At 36.2% G+C, this 21,372-nt stretch overlaps 1 non-coding gene and 3 pseudogenes across 1 annotated transcript; 3 read left to right on the top strand and 1 right to left on the bottom strand.

Annotated features, from left to right (window-relative positions):
- Positions 1–750: 750 nt before the first annotated feature.
- Positions 751–17,162, top strand: LOC18014645 (annotated as a pseudogene).
- LOC18014653 lies at positions 7,735–8,717 on the top strand (annotated as a pseudogene).
- On the top strand, positions 9,432–11,531 carry LOC112085117 (annotated as a pseudogene).
- Positions 17,163–20,347: 3,185 nt separating the features above from the next.
- LOC112085906 lies at positions 20,348–20,454 on the bottom strand. Its single transcript, XR_002899184.1, has one exon. It is a non-coding gene; the product is annotated as a small nucleolar RNA R71 (small nucleolar RNA).
- Positions 20,455–21,372: the final 918 nt, after the last annotated feature.

The raw sequence follows: 21,372 nt of genomic DNA, 5'->3' as shown, positions 1-21,372 counted from the left end.
TTACATATTAGAAAACTGTTGCGTTTGAGACGAATGCAATTAGCCCACAAGTGAACGACCAATTTTGCCATTTTGGACATGTATAACTGAGACCAAATCAGCATAAATTGAGACAGTGAGACATGTCACAAAATAAAATTAATCATTAGTCAAAGGAAAATTTGTTTTTATAATGCTAACTCAATTCAGATTTGTTTTCCTAATGTTTTCTAATTTTTGGTCAATTTTTGACATAATTGTCTTTAAAAATCAGTTACAACACTTTAAATTATAAATAAATTTGAATTTTTTTTTTTAATTTCTAATATACCTAAAAAAGAAATAACAATATTTTTGTTAATCATTTAAAGAAAAACATACTAAAACAATATTTTATAATACGTTCTATTTAATGGAAAATGTGTGTTGTATGTTTTTACATTTACATAAAATCCTATGTAGAATTCGTTTTGCATTCTCCCTCTGTTAAATTGTGAGTTATACTGCAAAAAAAAGTTAATTAGGTCTATAGGAAATCATCAGACCAAGTTTAAAATAAAAGTGAAATCTTTTTTGAGTGTCGGTACGTGACAGAAAAAGTATGGTATTAATATGGTAATAAAATGTTTTTTGTGCATAGGATGGTGTGAAACGTAAAAATTATTATTTTAATAGTTAATCTTTAATATCTAAGAAGAGACGTGATTGGAACGTAGCTTTCACTTTTTATATATACATAGCATCTATGACAAAGACTCTTGATTGAATACAAGAAGAGACGTGAAAGGAACGTAGCTTTGACTTTGAGATTTCAGATCCCATTTCTTCTTCCTCTTTTTTTTTTCTTCTTCTTTTTCTTCAACTTTTTCTTGTAGCACCGATCCACGACCATGGATTCTGATGAGGGAGTGTTACTACCAATCCACCAGCATCCGATGGTGCCTTTCAATGATCTGAGGAGCGGTAGTTGCTGTGGAGGCCACGAACGTCTCAGCGATGGTTTTTATTGCAAGAGAGCAATTTTTTTGCACACAAGAAATGTAGTGAGTTCTCTCAATTTATCGAACACCCATCTCACCCCAGTCACACTCTTAGGATTTCTTGTATCCCAGAGCGCTGTTGCAATTTATGTGGAAAGGATATCAAAAACATATTCTATCGATGTAAGACTTGTGACTTGGACATAGATCTACACTGTGCCAGTTATCTACCAGCAGACGTTATCCACGTTTCCGAGAAGACGCATCCTCACAAGCTTACACTTGCCAAGGAGCAGAACTGGTTCAACTGTGCTGCTAATTGTGGCAAGATTGGTGTTGATGAGTTTCCTTACAAATGTTATGAATGTGATTTAGCCTTCCATGTAGATTGCTTAACGTATCCGTTGGAGGTAAACCACTTCTACCACTCCTTACATCCTCTTAAGCTCCTAACCGGTCAACCAGGGGAATATTCTGATGGTAGATGTCGTCTTTGCGAGAAAAAGATTGATGAGAAAATATTTTATCATTGTTCTTCCTGTAACTTCGGCTTGGATATGTTGTATCTCAACCCCACCACCACAATCTCTTTTGGATTTGAAAGCTCATGATCATCAACTCACCCTTCTCCCAAGACTCGATTCTTTTACCTGTAATGCTTGTGGGCTCAAGGGAGATCAAAGCCCATATATATGTGTTCAGTGTGGGTTCATGATCCATCAAGGCTGTATTTGCCTTCCACGAGTCATAAATATCAATCGGCATGATCACCGTATTTCTCGAACTTCTCTTCTTGGTCTTGTGAATTCTGTGTGTGGAGTTTGTCACCATAAGGTGGATTGGACTTGTGGAGGTTTTTCTTGTCAAAGGTGTCCTGGCTATGTAGTTCATTCCAAATGCGCTACAAGAAGAGATGTCTGGAATGGGATAGAACTCGAAGATGTACCTGATGAAACAGAAGATACAGAGCCATATGTGGTAATAGATGACAACACAAAACAACATTTCAGCCACAAAGAGCATCACTTAAAACTCAACGCTAATGGTATTCTGTGGGAGGAGAAGAAGCATTGCAAGGCATGTGCCCATCCCATCGGTCTCCAATCTTTCTATGGCTGTATCATGTATTGTGATTTTGTTATTCACCAAATTTGCGCTGGATTTCCTAGAAAGAAATGGCATGTGTTACACAATGAAAGGCTTACTTTAGTTACAAGCAAGGAGGCCGATTACTTCAACTGTGATGCATGTGGTAGAATGTCCAACGGTTTCAGGTACAAGCATGGGGATAAACAATTAGATGTCCTGTGCGGTTCAATTTCTGAGCCATTTGTCCATCCAAGTCATCCCCATCATCCCTTATATTACACTTCATCAAATGAAAAAAGAAAATGCAATGGTTGCAAAGTGTGGAGATCTCCAGCTCTCATGTGCATTGAAGAGGGTGTGAATTTTCCTTGGATTTCAAATGCGCCACTTTACCACAAGTTGTAAAGCATAGAGTTGATGATCATCCTCTCTCACTATGCTATGGAGAAGAGGCAAATGGTAAATATTGGTGTGACATTTGTGAAAAAGAAACCAATTCAGAGACATGGTTCTACACGTGTAAAGATCACCGGGCTAGTTTGCATATAAATTGTGTTTTCGGAGACTTTACAGGGCTCATGCCAAGAAGCACAATAGAGTTTTGGAACACATCGTTTGAGGTGGTGCTCAATAATAATATAACTCGCCCAGTTTGCGAGGGGTGTGAATCCCGGTCCATATACCCTATCAACTTGAAGGTTCTTAGAACCTCAAATACATACTTTGCTCTATTGATTGCAGAATTTTTTTAGGAGGCCTATCGAGCTTGAATATGAGGTCTCTGCTTTTCGATAGTCAAAACAAATCCAAAAAGTGTGAGCAAGTATGTGGAGCCAAGATATTCGATTTAGTTTCTTATATTCTTTGTTGGACAAGTTTGTTTCCGTTATGAGTTGATTTCCCTAATGTATTATGTTGTGTCTCTACTTTGCATTGTTTGGTCAGATCAACAGAAATGTCAAACTGAGTGGTGTACAAAACAGTGAACTCAATATTTTTTGAAGTTCTTTTATGTCTGTTCTGTGTTTCGAGCTTTTGAGCTCTCATTTTTCAATACAGATTTGGTTTATTTGATGGTTTGTCTAATTTTTAAACAACATTCTTCATCTTAGGTGCATCAACTCTTGTTCCAACAGTTGAATCACTTGTAAGAGAAACAGATTAAAAAATTACATTTATTTAAACCGATGAGTATATCGAATCAGTTGATTACCCTCAAACGAAATGATTTCCAAAATCTAAAAAAGTTTAGAATTTTGCAGTTGTCTAAGGGTATAGATTCATTCTTTAATATACGATCGTAAGCATAAAACCAAAATAAGAGATCCTACGCTCATCAATAGCTTCAGAACAAAAGGGTTTTCGAAACTGATCCTGTTGAGCGTTGATCATCAAATAAAGTTTTTTTTTTTTCAAACAGAAAGAAAAACAGAGGAATCGAAAAGCACCTTTGAGAAACAGGCCTGAGAAATTCCAGAAGTAACCAATTAGAAATCCTGAAAATTTTCCGGTATGAGAGGCTTATATATCAATCTGTTGACGATTCTCTCTCCTGTCTTTGTCATCTTCTACCTTTGGAAGCAGAGTTGAAGGAATGTTCACCAAATTTTCCGAGGTTTTTTAACTTACAATTATTTAAAAGTGCTTATGTTCTTGTTGAAAGAATTATGAAATAATCTTGCTACATTACAGATTTTGGAAGTATGACACATCAGGTCTCACGTAAGCACCAAAAGCTTTATTCTTTAACCAAAAAGAGAGATTTCTTCTGTTTTTTTTTATCTAAATGTTTTTATATAAACTGAGGCAACATGATGCAGCGCATCTTTGATCTATTATCCGATTAAACCATTTTCAACCGTTTTCCTTTTATTGTGAAATGTTAGGATTTTATTTCGTTTTGTTTAGCGTATCTTTGAGTTGAGAGATTTAGGGAAAGTTTGGGTGTATATTAAGATAATAATCGTTTGTAAAGGAGGTACACTTTGATTGAATGAAAACAGAGCTTTAAGCTTCTTTTCCCTTAGAGATTCTCGGTTCTATTTGAGCTATTGATCTTTGAGAAAAACCTCGTTGTTTGGCCATTCCCAAAATCAACAAACTGCAGGTTTTACTAAGCTTCCGCTTCATCACAACTCTCTGGATAGTCATAAACAACATAGCCTTATTGAAGAGTTGTGTCTTGGTTACTTCACACAGGGAAAGTACATCGTTGACAGGTATATACACAGTTTTGTTTATCACCAAGCCCTTGTTCTGAGAATATGTGAAGGGTTTTAAAGACTTCTTGATTTAGTGCTTGTTTAAGATGTTAAACTGAGAAAAAACTGGGTAACATATGATGCTTGTGGATGACTCCAAGGAGTTTTTGGTCGAGACAGCCAAAAAGCTTGGCATAGAAGGAAATTCCTCTCAGAGCCCAAAAATGGAGTAACAGAGGTTTGTGTTTCTGCATCATGTGATTATTAGCTTCTTTCACAGGACAATATCAAATATCTGTTGTAATATTTTATTGGGAAGATTGTTATTTTAGCATTACAAATATCTGAAATTAGTAAAACAACCTAACATTCTCAAAATTAGTAGAATAACCTTATACTTTTTAAAACCTTGATTATACCCTCGCGAAGCTTTGGTGAAAAAAAATGTATTTACAAGAATACCATTATTATTTTATTTCCACGTCAGTAGTAAAAATCGTGCGCCGAGAATTAAGTCTAAGATCCTTAATGGTAGATATAAAATTTTTGGTAGATTTAAAAAAAATTTCGGTAGACTTAATTTTCCGGAAATAGATTTGTGTGGATGTTGATAGATTTGTTGAACACCGGTAGACTTATATGATGATAGACTTATTTTCAACGAATGGTAAACTTGATTTTCTTGGTAGATTTATTTTTCTGATATATTTGTTGGTCATAAAAGTATATTTATTTTCGAGTTGGTAGATAAAATGAAGTTGAGTTGACTTTGTAGGGTTTGGTTGACCAAAATTGGTAGACTTTATTTCTTTTAACGGTAGACTTGTTAGACAAAAAATAGACTTATTATTAAAAATTTAAATCTACTATAGTTGGTTTATTTTCTTTGTGATAGTTTTGTTGTATTCATGATAGATTTAAATACCGATATTAGATTTGTTTTGTACTAGTAGATTTGTTTTCTTTGTGGTAGACTTAAAAGTTCCTTTAGAGACATGTGATATGTGATAGATCTATGGGATGATGTAATAGATATATTTGCTGGTGATAGACTTATTTTTTTTAAAATAGATCTATTTGATAATACAGTAGATATATAACTCATTTGGGAGTCTTGATGTTGGTAGACTTATTAGAAATTGGTAGACATATTGAAAGTTGGTAGATATATTTACTTCACTTCAAGGTAGACTTAATGATATGAAATAACGTCTTTATCCAGCAGTTATTATCTAATTTTTCTATACCAACCACCGCATCCAACTACATCTAGGGTAGCTGCCATTCTTTTCGTCTTCCTCTTTTTACCTATTTTGATGTTCTCTCTTGGTACTTCATCCTTTATAATGTCTTCTTCTTGCATGGTGGATATATTTTTAGTTTGTGGGAAATAGGAATTTGCGAAAACTCGGTATGTGTTCTTGGTTGATAAGAACAAAGGATGTCGAGTTGTAGCTGTTGATCGGGAAATCAAGTACGGTGATTTTCTACAAATTGTTTATAAAGATTTTTGATTGGATCAGCGCTGTTATGAGATTCAGTTGAGTTATATATTGTCGAAAAGATACATGCAAAAGCTAACCAAATATACACCACCAGTTTTTGTAGCAAGTACTCGACAACTTTCTGGGGTTTTGCGTCACTTTGAAAACGAGATGATCCGTCGAGATTACTGTCAAAACGGTGACTGAAATTAAAAAGATGATACTGATGACTTGAATGGAAAAATATATACAGCTTGCGAGGATGAAGACAATGAAGACAATGAAGGTGAAGAAGACGATGAAGAAGGAGAAGAAGAATGGTTCAACAATTGCGACGATCCTGATGGTGTGAGTTCTAGTGATGAATATTACGGTGTGTGTGTGGGAAGAGTTCTGAAAATGAAGGAGACATGCAAAACCTGCCACCAAAGAAACAAAGTTTGTAAAAAATGGATGATTTTGTGCAGCTGGAAATAAAGTTTGTAGAGTTAGCTGTTGGGCAATGTTATAACACAAAAGATGAGTTGTAGACCAGATTAAAGATCTACACAGTTAAAAATAAAATGGACTTCGATACCTCTTTTCAAATCTCATCAGATTCGTCCTCTTCCTTTATTGACAACGGGAGCTAAACTTTCTAGGTCAGAACATTCGATGGCTGCTACTTCCCAGCTCAAATCCGTCTACGATTTCACCGTCAAGTTTCGAATTTTTGTTTTCTCAGTCTGTAGTTTAAATTTTTTGATTCTTTGAGACTCTAGATGAATATTATGGATATATCTGTAGATTGAAGGTTGTGATTGATTAGGTCTCATTTCGTGATTAGAAATTCTTTGATCATATCTGAAATGTTGTTTGATTCTGGGATTTGAGATCCGATTATGAACGATTTGAGTCTAAATTGAAATTTTTTTTTGCGATTTGTGATTTCTTAGGATGCGAAGGGAAATGATGTTGATCTAAGCACTTACAAGGGGAAAGTTCTCTTGATCGTGAACGTTGCTTCTCAGTAGTCATTTTTAAGTTTTTTTTTCGATTGTAACACACTGGCTAGGTTTATTGGTTAGTGACTGACTAGTTTAGGGGGGGGGGGTATTGGATTTAGGAATTCGTCTGACTAGTTTAGGGGGGGGTATTGGATTTAGGAATTCGACTGAATAAGATTTCTATCAAATTCTTGTGTTATTCAATGAAATATTCCATCAATTCTTTTAAATGGATGTGTTATTGGGTCTAAGTATTTGTAGTCATTCTTTTGAAATACTTTAAATTCTACTGTTATTGGATCCATGAATGCTTTAATTCTATTAAATATCTGTATTACTCAATATTTGCTGGATCTAGTGGTAACGTCATTTACAAAGATTTGAATAGAAAATTGATTGTAAAATGTAAAGAAACAATTCTGGGCTTTTATGCTGTGAATTGGATGGAATTATGAATCCATGTGGCGACCACATGCTAATCATGCGACCACATTCTATATTGTGATTTTAATCACAAATGCTAATCAACCATATATCATAAAATATCTAGTTAACTATACATATATCTTAAAATCTCTGCAAAATGGTATTTGAATTTCAAATATTGTTCATCATAATTTCCAGTCAATCATATATCATAAAATCCCTACAAAATAGTAAAATTTTAAAAAATTTTAAAAACTCAAAACTTATGTGTTATGTAATCTCCCCTCTATATATATATATATATATATATATATAACGTTGCATCTCTCTCTCCAAGCAACAAAAAGAAAACAATATCACTAAAGGAAAAAAGATATCGTTCATTCTTGAAAGGAGTAGTTCGTGTATTCAATTACATTGTTTTGTATCTTTTTGCTTATAATAAATTGTTTTCTATTTTCTTCAAAAGTTCTTCCATCTCTCAATTAATGTTTTTCATATGTTATATCATATACATATATTATATATTGAATTATTTTCACACATGCACATGTACGTTAATGTATTCATGTATTTTTTTCTTAATTAGATGAAAACCGGAGAAACTTCGCAACCAAAGAAAAAAGGTGGATATTTCTCGTGGGCATTTTAGGAAAGTAAATTTTTGAAACGTTTATTTGTGGATGGTATCAAACAGGATGGCGTGACTCAAATGGTTCTATAAGCAAATCAACGAATCAGACGAGGATACTGCCGGTTCTAAATAAAAAACTCGGCTGCAGTAAGACTTACAAAAATTATGTGAATCGAATGAAATTTTTGAAAAAAGTATCAAAGCTATGCGGAACTTCTCCGATGTAGCTCTGGTTTTGGGTGGATCCCATTTCAAAACAATTCACAGCTTCGGATGAGGAGTGGTAAGAATATTTAAGGTATTTTTTTAATCTCTTAAATATTTTTATTAAAATTTCACAAATTTTTTTCACTAATGACTATGTCACATTGATTCAGGGACATCCAAATCATGAATACATGCAGGGTAACACTTTTGAAGACTTTGAGGATTTACAAATTATTTTTGAAAGTCCTATTACAAAAGGAAACAACGTGTTTGGACTAGGTGGTGATTCAAATGCTGTAACTTTTGAAGTTGAAAATGATGTTCAAGAAAGAGAAGATGTTCATGTGGAGAATGTTTGTGAAGCTAATGAAACAGTATGAAACTCCTAAAGAAAAACTACCATCTAGGAAGCGGGTCAAAACCCATGGTAATCCATCAGAGTCAACTAACCATGGTGATCGTTCTAAAAAGGTACTAACTGAAATGATTGGAGTTAGCACTAAATTCATGATTGGAGTTTTTAGACTTTTGCTTATGCATTTGATAATAAATTTAAATAATTGTTTCAGTTTACTATTTTTATGTTTTTTTTTCAACAAATATGTCATTTGAATTTCAAATTAATAAAATTTTCATTTTTGAATAAACTATTTACTTTCTAATTGAATCTACTTTGTTAGAGAGAACTCTACGAGTACGGGAACAAAATATTAACTGAGATGAGTAATTGAGCATAGTTTTGGCAAATCGATCACTTGTTTCAATTATGAAGTCAAAGGTACATTCATCATGAGGCTCGTAATGGGCTAAAAATTAGTTATGGTGGACCATAGTTAGGTATTGTGTTTGTATTTGAAGAAAGAATTTCTAAAATATAATCCCAACAAAATAGGAATATTTTTTACACTAATTTCAAAACCAAAGATATGTGCAGACATGTGTATTTGTCAACATTGCAAGATTTAAAAACTATTTTAGATTTCAAATTCAAATAATAAAACCAATAACATTTAAAAAAAATATAGAAACTGTTTGATAATTTTGGTTAACAAATATCAGACGATCCCTTAAAAATAGTATTGTTTCTAGTCAATCAGTATCATGCATAAAATCACTAAAATATAGTATACAATTAGATTAAAATATTTAATTTGAAATTTTGTTACGTAAACTTTATACTTATATATAGCCTTCCCTAGCATTTATATTGAAAATCATTTAAACAAAAGTAGAAGAACAACACAACATGTATACTTCGTAAATTAATTCTTCATCTCATAGTTCTTTCCCTTTGTTGTATATTTATTTATATATATATATATTGGATTCTAACTGTTGTTTTTTAACAGGTTAATTTTGATGGACCCAATTCGTATGAAGAAGATAACACAAGAAAAAATAATGAATGAACAGAAAATGATGAGTTTGACACAATCATATCTTTAATGGTGGTGATGATGGCTATAGGAGCTCAATATCAAATCTCACAACAGTTTCTCATGGGTGATAGTCGTATTGAACGTCCGATTCGTCTACCAGTCACAAGGCTCAGAGGAGAATATATACAAAATGTATTAAAAGAAGATCCTCAACATTTTCGGGTATTGTACCGTATATTTCCAGATGTATTTTTGAAATTTTCAAAAACACTCAGAGAAAAAGTTGGTTTACAAGACACAAGATTCATATCTGTCGAAGAGATGCTTGGTATTTTTATGCTTACAGTTGGGCAAAATTCAAGATATTGCTATGTTCAAGACACATTTAGAAGATCCAAGTTTGCAATAAGCACCAGCTTTAATTGTATTTTAAGTGCCATACTTCTAATAGCTCCAAGTTTAATGGTGAAACCAAATAGTTCAGTGCCTATGAAAATCAGAGAAAGTACACGATTTTATCCATATTTTAAGGTATATTAGTTCATCTCCTGTGTTATTTATATTTTATATTTTTTTTGAAATTATTTTCATCTTTTGTGTTATTTACATTTTCATTTTTTTCAAAATCTAATTAATCATTTTTTTCTAGAATTGTATTGGTGCGCTAGATGGTACACATATACCTACAACAGTAATTGGACGTGATGTGGCAAGCTACTGAAATCGAAAAGAAGAAATATCACAAAATATTTTAGCTGCATGTAACTTTGACTTGGAGTTCATATATGTTCTTAGTGGATGAGAAGGTTCAGCACACGACTAAAGAGTGTTAACTGTTAAGTGATGCTTTGACAAGAAGAATAAACAAATTTCAAGTACATGAAGGTAAAAAAAATTATAAATTAATTTACATATCATATGTCTAATTATTAATAGTGTATTTTCATCTTAATTTTTAGGAAAGTTTTATCTAGTAGATTGTGGATTTGCAAATCAGGTTAATTTTTTGGCTCTATTTCGTGGTTTTCGTTATCACCTACAAGAATGTATTAGCAAAGGACGTGATCCTAATACTGCAGCTGAGTTATTCAATCTTCGACATGCTAGTTTGAAAAAATGTTATCGAAAGGATATTTAGAATTTTTAAATCTCAACCTCCTTTTTCTTACGAGAAAAAAGCTGGATTAGTATTAGTATGTGCAGCGTTGCATAACTTTTTTGTAAAGAATGCCGCTCAGATTTAGGTGAATTTCCCAGTGAAGAAAACACTCAAGATACCAATCAAGTTGATAGAGATGATCTGGAAACACAAGAGCGAGACAGAAAAATCGCAAATAATTGGAGAAAAGTTATGGCTGAAAATATATGGAGAGATGCGAACATTCTTAAATATTGTTATGCATTTAATAAAAATTGCTACAATTCAGCTGCAGTTGTTTTTTATTTTTTATTTTTATCTTCAATTTATGGAAATTTAGTAATAATGTTTAATTTTTTAATAAAATAATTATATCTTCTTACACAAGAAAACTAGAAGAAAACTAGTTTGTACCTATTTATAAAATAATGTTTAATGTTTAATTCAAAATTTATAGATTTTTGAAGAATTTGTACCTATGGAAATTCTTTTGCATTCTTTTCAAATTTAAAACAAAATTCTTTTACATTATTTTCAATTCCAAAAATGAAAACAAAAAACAATTCCATCAAAAACTTTATAAAACACGTGAGACACTATCTCTTAAATTGAATTCTTTTAGATTCAATTAAAATAAGTATTGATAACTAAGATCGAAAATTAACATCCATGCAGAAGAAACAAATATTTAACCAACATAAACTCAGATCTGAACTTCAAGACGCAGGAATCGACCGTTAGATCTGTTACGGCCAGACGTCGTCGATGGTGACGGTTTCTGTGATTCATCTGGAACCACCAGATCTCCTGACCCGCCAGATACCCGTGGATCTCTGCTGTCACCAGATCTAGCTCCTCCTCCTAAGCCACCGGATTTTGTTTCTGCTCCGTCAGCCTTTCCCATCGCCATCGCCATTAATCAGACGGAAATGGGTTTCTCTGTGATATGGAATTCTCATCCGAAGAAGCTGCATCAAGACCAGAAGTCCCCTCTCTCTCCGATGAAGGAAATCTTTGTTCACCTCTAAAGATTGAAGACCTGTTTCTGCCAAGACTGAAGACCTCTCCTGTTTTGGGAAGTTTTTTTATGGTGTACCGAAGATTAGAGAATCCAAGATCTGAAGAAATCTAGCTTTATGCTAAGTTGTCCCAAACACATCCCACACAAGGCTTGCTCTTTGAAGGAAATTCCAACTGCATCAATTAAAGAAAGATCTCTCAGTCTAAACGTTTGCTCTTTTGAAGTTTCCCTGAACTTTGGCGACCAAGATCTGGGCTTTAATTTTGGATGAGTTTTGCGCCGGTCCTTTTGACCAAGAAAGACTGCTGCGGCGGCGCTTACTGAAGAAAGAAGGCGCTAGCTGATGAGACAAAGAAAGGCGTACCAGCAGTGCTCTTTACGTTCTCGTCTTTGATCTTGTCAAAAGATGACTCTGAGCTCGCCAGTCTGGCTTGTAGTGGCGGTGGAGATGCTAACCGGCGGCAAGGAAAACAAAAACAAAAAAAACAAAAAACTTTTGACCTAATATTATTATTGGGTCACTAAATTAGTGGATCTAATTCAATTCTGGACTAAGCCCAAAACTGTTTTTTGGCTAAAACACATCTAAATTTTAAATTAGAAAGTTGCCTAATATGAATATCATCAAGTGGAATTGTCAAGGAGCTGGTTCGGATCTGACAAAAGATCATCTTGAAGAACTCTACAAATGTTTTCAACCGAGGTTTCTTTTTTTTGTCGGAAACCAAAAATAATCGTTACCTTCTGCAAGATATGCAAGTTCATTTTGAATATGACCATGTTTTCACGGTTGAACCGAGAGGTCGAAGCGGCGGTCTAACTCTTTTTTATATGGATGAACCTACGGTCTCTATTATCTATTCTGATGAGCATTTGATTGATGTTGAATCAAGTCTAGACGGACATAAAAATTTTATGACGTTTGTTTATGGTGATCTGGTTGTAAAAAATCGAGAAAATGTTTGGGAACGTCTAACAAGGATAAGCACTACCAGAAAAGAAGCCTGGTTTATGATAGGTGATTTAATGAGATTACCGGAAATCATGAGAAACGGGGAGGTAGGAGGAGACCAGAAAGCTCATTTATTCCATTCCGAACTATGCTAGATAACTGTGGAATGCTTGACTTCCCATACAAAGGAAATTCTTTTTCCTGGGTTGGAAGAAGACGGTCTGGCAAAGTCAAATACCGTCTAGACAGAGCTCTTGGAAATGAAGAATGGCTTTCAAATTTTTTTCACTCTTCGGTGGAGTATATGAAACTTTGGAGATCGGATCATCGACCAGTCTTACCTATGATAAAAATCGAAAACATAAGGAAGAAAAAATCTTTTCGATTCGATAAAAGATAGATTGGAAAGCCTGGTTTTAAAGAGACAGTCATTTCCGGGTGGGGCCCCTTTGATGAAATCTCACGTCGAGATTTTCATCAAAAGGTTGCACAATGCCGGAAAAACATCTCTGTTTGGAAGAAATCATTTCCGACTAACTCGGAAAAAATGATCGAAGAATTAAAAAAACAACTGGACTTAGCCCAAGATGATGATAATACAACACTAGAGGAAATTGAAGACATCAGGAGGAAACTCTGTGCTGCCCTTAGGGAAGAAGATATGTTCTGGCAACAGAAGAGTCGGGAGAAATGGCACCAAGACGGTGATAAAAACACTAAATTCTTCCATGCTCTCACTAAACAAAGGAGAGCCAGGAATCGCATCGTCTCCCTTAAGGATAGTAACGGACATTTGGTGGAAAATGCAAGAGTAATAGAAAAAGTGGCCTCTACGTATTTTCAAGACCTCTTCTCATCGTCTATCCCCTCAGACCCAGAAAATTCCCTCCGGTTTATTACCGAGAAAGTCTCAGATAACACAAACCAATTACTTTTAAAGGACCCGTCGGAGAAAGAAATTAAAGAGGCTTTTTTTGATATTAATCCGGACAAAGCTCCTGGTCCTGACGGTATGATAAGCAAATTTTACCAAAAATTCTGGCCTTTTATTCGCCAAGATATTGTTAAATTGGTTAAAAACTTTTTCAGTTCCGGAACTTTTGATCCTAGACTTAACCAGACCAATATCTGTCTAATCCCAAAGAAAAACAAACCTAGAGCAATGGAGGAATTTCGGCCAATCAGCCTGTGTAACGTGAGTTACAAGATCATCTCTAAGCTTTTATGCAAACGACTCAAAAAGACACTGCCAAGCATCATTTCGGAAACACAATCGGCCTTCATGGCTAGACGCTCATTACAGATAATATTCTGTTAGCACAAGAAAATTTTCACGCACTCCGAACAAACACAAATTGTAGAGAAAACTTTATGGCTATCAAGACAGATATGAGCAAAGCATATGACCGAGTTGAATGGAGTTTCATTGAAGCTCTCCTAATCAGTTAGGATATTCATCGAGATGGGTCAGTTTACTGATGTTTGGCATCTCATCGGTTTCATACCAGGTCCTTATTAATGGAGAACCTAAAGGTAACATCAAACCGTCGAGGGGCTTGAGGCAAGGGGACCCTCTCTGCCCTTTTCTCTTTATTCTGTGCACAGAATGCCTTATTTTGCTCCTCAAGGGAGCAGAGGAAGAGGAGAGAATCTCTGGGCTGAAAATAGCTCAAGCAAGTCCCTCAGTTTCCCACCTTCTCTTTGCTGATGATAGTCTGTTTTTCTGTAAAGCGGATATCCAACAAGGAGCAGAGATTTTTCAAATCATAAATACTTATGGAATGGCGTCGGGACAACAACTGAACCTGGGGAAATCATCCATCATGTTTGGGGATAGAGTGTACCCGGATCTCAAACGAAGTATTAAAAATACCATAGGTATTTCTACAGAAGGTGGTATGGGCATGTACCTGGGCCTACCTGAGCAAATTTGTGGATCAAAGAAGAAGGTCTTTTCTTTTGTTCATGAACGTCTAAGTAATCGTGTTAATAATTGGTCTGCAAGACTACTTTCCAAAGGTGGAAAAGAGATCCAGATTAAATCAGTGGCTCAAGCCATTCCCACTTACGTCATGTCTTGTTTTCTCTTGCCTAAAGGGGTTATAGACAAACTTCGGAGCGCTATTGCCAATTTTTGGTGGAGTTCAAAACACACTAGCAGTGGGATCCACTGGATTGCCTGGGACAGGATTTGTATTCCACAGAACATGGGAGGCCTTGGATTTAGAGATCTAAATGATTTTAATCTAGTCCTGCTAGCGAAGCAACTATGGAGACTCATTCAATATCCTAATTCTCTTCTGGCTCGGGTGCTAAAGAGAAAGATATTATCGACAATCGGACCCGTTAGAGGATCGAAATGTCTACTCACCATCCTATGGATGGAGGAGTATGTTGGCCGCAAAAGCGTATCTCAAAATGGGACTAAGAAAGACAATAGGGTCAGGACTAAATACGAGGGCGTGGAGTGAGCCTTGGATCCCCGATGCCAGAGCCCGCCCACCAAGACCAACACCCCAGATTGGACTTCAGGACCTAGGAGTGTTAGTTTACACATTCATCCGTCAAGATACAAAGCAATGGGATGAGCCTCTTCTAAGAGAATTTTTCCAATCAGATGATGTCTCTCTTATCCTTGGGTTGAGACCTAGTAGAAACCGTACCCTTGATGGATTTGCATGGAACCATACTAAATCAGGAATATATACGGTTAAATCCGGATATGACCTGATTAGAAAAACTAAACTTGAACAAAATTTGGATGTCGTGAGAGAACCAAGTATCACAGCTCTTCAAAGCTATGTTTGGAAAGTACGGACGCCTGGAAAAATGAAGCATTTTATGTGGCAAGCTTTACCTGGATGTATTGCTACTTGCCAAAACCTAACCTACAGGCATATGGGAACGGATAAGCGTTGTCCCCGCTGTGGGAATCCTGAAGAATCTATTAATCATCTTTTGTTTTTATGTCCCCCGGCTTTACAAGTCTGGGCGTTATCGGACTTTCCGTCCCTTCCGGGTCTCTTCCCGAATATCTCTATTTATCAAAATATGAGCTTTCTCTTTTGGAAAACAAAAGAGTTAGGCATGACAGATCCTCAAAAAGATATTTATCCTTGGATCCTCTGATATATTTGGAAAGCAAGGAACGACAAGATCTTCAACGGGAAAGAAATTTCTCCAGTAGATATTTTGATCCACGCCAAGGTTGAAGCAGAAAGTTGGAAGACTGCAAACCAACCGGAAGAAGAAGAAGACGGAGCAGATGAGGCTTCACTCACTCCTTTTCTCCGGATTTCTCTACCCGATGCCCAGAGGTTCCCGATTTGTCAGGTTGTTGCATCTTGGATAGGCAACAGTCTGGTTAGTGGGTTCGAGTGGAGTCTGAAGGATGTGAGGGATGGTGAGATTTTTGGCCTTCAGGGCTGTCGTAGAAGCCTATCGGCCCTTCATGCCGAATTGGAGAGCCTTTTATGGGCTATGTCTTGCGTGAAAGATCGACAAATTTTATCTGTATATTTTCAGACCGATTGCTCAGACTTAGTAAGCATATCTGAATCTCCATCGGATTGGCCATCTTTCTGAGTTGGAAACCTTCCGTATCCTTCGAGAAAGCTTCTTGGATTTCACTTTCTCCCATATCCAAGAAGTTCAAATGTCCGAGCGGATAGTCTTGCAAAAGGAGCTCGAGCAAAAGGCTGTATTTTCTCCCAAATCATTCATAGTGAGTCAGTTGAGGACGGTTTTCAGACCAATTCCTTAATGGGCCAAATGTGATGTAATAGTTGGGTTGTTGAAAAAAAAAAAATTCAATTAAAATCCTAAATCCAATAGTGAATGTTTTGGTATTTTTTTTTTCGTGCAGTGGCTTGACCAATTCGAACTACACTGAGCTTGCGCAGCTGTATCAGAAGTACAAAGATCATGGTATAATTTGATTACCAATTGTTTTGTTTGTTCGTGTTCGCTGTGGAATCAAAACGTATTAGGTTTATGATTTTGTTTCTTGATGTCATTATGTTTCAGGGTTTGAGATCCTTGCATTCCCGTGCAACCAGTTTGGTAACCAAGAACCTGGCTCTAATGAAGAGATTGTTCAGTTTGCTTGTACCCGTTTCAAGGCTGAGTACCCAATATTCGACAAGGTAATAACTTTTTTCTTGTTCTTGACTGCGAAATGCATGATATGAGACAATCACATTTCAATTGTCTACTTTCTGATATAATACATGAGAATTATGCAACTTCTTATTGGTTATATGTTAGAATTATGCAACTTCTTATTGGTTATATGTTAGGAAATCGTTTTAAGATCATGAAATTGTTTAGTTTCTCGATTGTTAGTTCTGTTCTTCGACTTGATTTCTAGCTTTGCACTATGTAATGCAGGTTGATGTGAACGGTGACAAGGCTGCCCCAATCTACAAGTTTCTGAAATCAAGCAAAGGTGGGCTTTTTGGAGATGGAATCAAGTGGAACTTCGCCAAGTTCTTGGTTGCCAAAGATGGAAAGGTCGTTGACCGTTACGCGCCAACTACATCTCCTCTTAGCATCGAGGTAATGTCTCACATATAATCATATGCTTTAGTTTTGATTTAGATACTCAATACTATCTCTAACTGTTGTTCATTGTTAATCCGCAATTGCAGAAGGACCTGAAGAAAATGTTGGGAGTTACTGCTTAAGCAAAGGCAATATTAGTCAAATAAAAGTTTGTAGTATTGTATTGCCAATGCTGTAATAAGCTCTGTCTGAGGTCTTGAGTGTATTTGGGATTAGTTGTTTCCTACAACTTAACACGTTATTAGTAATTAATCTATGTAATATCATAGATCTAAATATCAGATTTCCCTTTACTGTATACTGCGATGTCCAAGAATCATGGGGGAAAAAAACTAGAGACGGTTGCTATGAAAGCAGGGTTTTAGTGCAATGATGCTTTTTTAGCCAATATTGAATATTTCTAATGTGATGGTCGTGAGATCAAGAAAAGTAACCAAATTGGAAAATATGGATAGAGATATTTTGGCAAAGATTTTTGGAAATAACGATGGTTTGCTCCCGTTTTAGAAAAATTCTGATTGAAATCACCAAATTTCGCAATACCGTCCCGAAAAAATTGTTCTTCAAATTTCGCTACTGAGAGGTAATCTCATATACTCCTTGGAATCCAAGAAACCAAAAATGGATATATCTATTCTCTTGTGATTCTTTTCTTTTTCAAGATGCCAAAATTCAAAAAGTTGTATTCTTGTTTCATGCGTTATATATGTGTTTTGGTTTTTGGCTTTTACAAGCTTATTTGATTGTAAAAGAAATAGTAAAAAAAATCAATGAATGATGCCTTAATTTTTCTACTTGTCACAAAAAATTTTTTTGTGTACAACATTATCTAAGATTTCAACTTTAAGCCAGAAATAACCAAATATATCTATGACTTGTCTTTTTGGTCCAAAAACAAAATTAGTACAAACTCTTGATGACTTCATCTTAATATCTAGCTAATAAATCAATGGAGATCCAAGTTAAATAAATTTTGCTAAAAAAAGGAAGAAAAAGAAGAAAATAAAATGTTGTAATTTTTTTTTTTTTTTTGCGTATGAATGTTAATTTTTATACCATTTTCGATTTTTGACAGAAGTGGAAAACATTACAACGAAAGCAGAAACTACTATACAAAAACAACAACAAAAGATAACTAAAACCAAAACAAAAAACTCTAGAGATGAAATAGCAATACTGAGCAACTTGACACAGCCCGAAGTGTGATATATCATGGTTTTTATGGTTTTTAACCATGGTATAGGTCTTATTTATAGAGTCTTTTTAGTGTCTTTCGAGTCTTTTGGAGTCTTTTCAGGTCATAGGTACGTTTGGAGCTTAACTGGAGACTTTGGAGCACTTTGGAGCTTAATCAGGATCAAATTCGTCAAGAATGGATTTTGTGCCTTAGTGTCGCTCGACACCATGGAGAGTGACGCTCGACACTTGTCAGAGAAATAAGGAAAAGGCGATTTTGTTTCCTATTTGAAGAAGAAGTTGGGCCCAAACGTTTTCAAGGAAGCTCAAGACGTGTCTTAGAGATATATTTAGGATTTTTATTCCTTTTTTACGATAACCTTTGATTTTGGAGAGAGAGATACTCTGAGTTTTTCGGCTTTTGCGATTTCTGAGCTTGGGGAGACAAGTCTGTACTCTGTTCGTTTAGAGAGAAGATTTCGAACCCCTTTATCTATTTCGATTTAATATATTGCTTTCTATTCATCATGTTTGTTGTTTCAATAATCATGTCTGAGTAGATCACCTGTTAGGTTTAGGGTTTAATTAGGGTTTTCTTTGAATGTTTGATTAACTTGCTAGCTAGGGTTCATATCTGTTAGTTCTTCATCATAGGTTGTTTTTAAAGCTAATTCTGGATTGATCACCTAGAACTTAGACCTTAGGTTGCTTAATTGATACGGAAGTGTAATTGAATAACTGGAAAGAACCTGAGTTGAGCAAAGTAACTATTCGCAAAGGAATTTGGTTTAGGAGCTTTGTGAACATATCGAACTTGTGCAATTAAAGCTGGTTTAAATCTGTAGGATTTGCAAAGGAATTTAGAATTCTAGGATTTTAACTTAGATAATTCTCACAACGGAAGTTGGTTAATTATAGTTCTGTGTTTCGAGTTCAAGAACCGTGCTTAATATCTGAACCCTGACTTGTTAAGTTGATCCGCATTCATTGATCTCCTGAAAATCACCCTAGACCTATCCTTTATCACATCGAATTTACAACTGTTTTCATTGCTGTTCTATTTACTTCTGTCGCATTACTAATTGTTTCGCATACTTCTACTTAGCGTAACTCCATCTACACAAGGTTTATTGAGTGATTTCTAGTCTTTGTGGTTCGACCCCTAGATACTACAACTGCACATCTGTGCTCTTGCAGAGTAGCTTAGGGATTAAACTTTGAGCAGATCAAGTTTTGGCGCTGTTGCCGGGGACTTGATTTCGCCATTAAACCTAGTTTTTGAGTTTCGACTAAGTTTTTCTTCTTAGTGTCGAGCGACACCACAAGGTGTCGCGCGACACCTTTCTTTTTATAACCTAATTTACTTATTTCGTTTTCTCTCTTTGTTTTTGGTGTTTCAGGTTTATGCATACTCGTGGAACCAAAAGCAACAAGGACATCCCGCTAGTGAATTTGAGCAACGAGGAGCTAGCTGAGTTAGAGCGAATGAACAGGAAGAAAAGGATCCGGCAACGATGGAAAACGCCAATGGACTTTTTCGTGATGATGATGGAATCTGGAGAGACCGAGAGGGTCATGTGTGCAATGCGAGAGGCCAAAAGCTTGATGGAGATGGTAACATCATTCCACCAGCGCCTCTACCAGTGGATGTTGTTGACCAGAATCCACCACCTGCACCGCGTGGGAATGCTGTGATCGTTCCAAATCAGAGGAACGCTCTAGAGGATCGGAATATGAGGGAACCTGCACCTGCAGCTGGTCGTGGACGAACACTTGGAGACTATAACAGGCCTGAGCAGTTCTATGCAAATCGTTCTGCGATTCGTGCCCCTGCGTTTCAAAGAAACGATTTTGAGCTGAAGCCTGTGTACTACACTCTTGTAGGTCAGCATCCTTTCCATGGCCACTCTCATGAGCACCCTATGGATCACATCGAGAGGTTTGAGGACTTGGTCACCAGCATCAAATACAATGGAGTGTCCAATGATTTCCTCCTCTGTAAGCTGTTTCCTTACTCCCTTGCTGGAGAAGCAGCTAACTGGTTGAAGCAGTTGGAGCCAGGATCACTCACTACTTGGGAAGAGACCAGGAATGCTTTCCTGCACAACTTCTTCGATGATGCTAGATCTGAGGAGTTGAGGACGAAAATTTTGACTTTCTCTCAGGAACCAACTGAAGCGTTCAAAGCTTCTTGGGTGCGATTCAAATCGTACCAACGAGACTGCCCTCATCATGGCTTCAGCGATGTACAGTTGCTGGGTATCTTCTTCAGAGGTATCGAGTGGAGGTATCAGATGGCACTTGATGCAGCAAGCAATGGCAACTTCAACACCAGATACCCAGAAGATGCTGTTGAACTCATCGAAAATTTGGCATCCAGCAATAGCACCAAGAATGCAGATCTTGAGCGAAAGAAGCAAGCTGGGAACATGGATAGATCGCAGATCGCTGAGGTGAAAGCTAAACTTGACTATGTGCACAGCCTTTTAGTGGGTAAGAAGTCTGTCAGATTCGCACAGGAGGTGGAGAGTTTTGAACCTGAGGATGCAGCTGAGGAAGAGGATGTCAACTTTGTCAGTGGATCAGGATTTCAGGGTCAGAGGTTTGGTAATCAGCAAGGTAACAGAAGCTACAGTGGAAATTACAGTGGAAACAATCAGAGGAGTACCTTCAACAGTAATCAGAACTTCTCTGGTTATACGCCTAAGCCTCAGTACCAGAAGCCCTTTTCCAACAACAGTTTCTCCAGAAATTACAGCACTCCTTCATCTCAACCTCAAAATCCTGACATTGATGAAATCTATGCTGGAACAAATTCTGGAAGGTCAGCAGAAGCTCACCGTGGACTTTAATGGGAAGATGGATGCTCTCTACCTTGATCTGAATGGAAAAATCGAAGCTCTGAACACCCATGTCAAGCAGCTCGATACCCAGGTTGCTCAAACTGCAGGTTCTGTAAAAAGGCAAGAAGGTTTTCTTCCTGGGAAGACTGACACCAATCCAAGGCATCACTGCAGTGCTATCACATTGAGTGGTAAAAATCTGAGTTTTGAGCCCAAGAAGACGCCTCCTGCACCTGAAGTCGTGGATTTAGAAGATTCTGAAGCAATTCCTGAGATTGCAGAGCCGGTGACGAGTGACACCACCACTAGTGTCG

This window comes from Eutrema salsugineum, unplaced genomic scaffold (assembly GCF_000478725.1).
Source record: "Eutrema salsugineum unplaced genomic scaffold, Eutsalg1_0 scaffold_3, whole genome shotgun sequence".
Classification (NCBI taxonomy): Eukaryota; Viridiplantae; Streptophyta; class Magnoliopsida; order Brassicales; family Brassicaceae; genus Eutrema; species Eutrema salsugineum.
The sequence above is the reverse complement of the archived record's forward strand: the minus strand, read 5'-3'. Positions and strand labels throughout refer to the sequence as shown.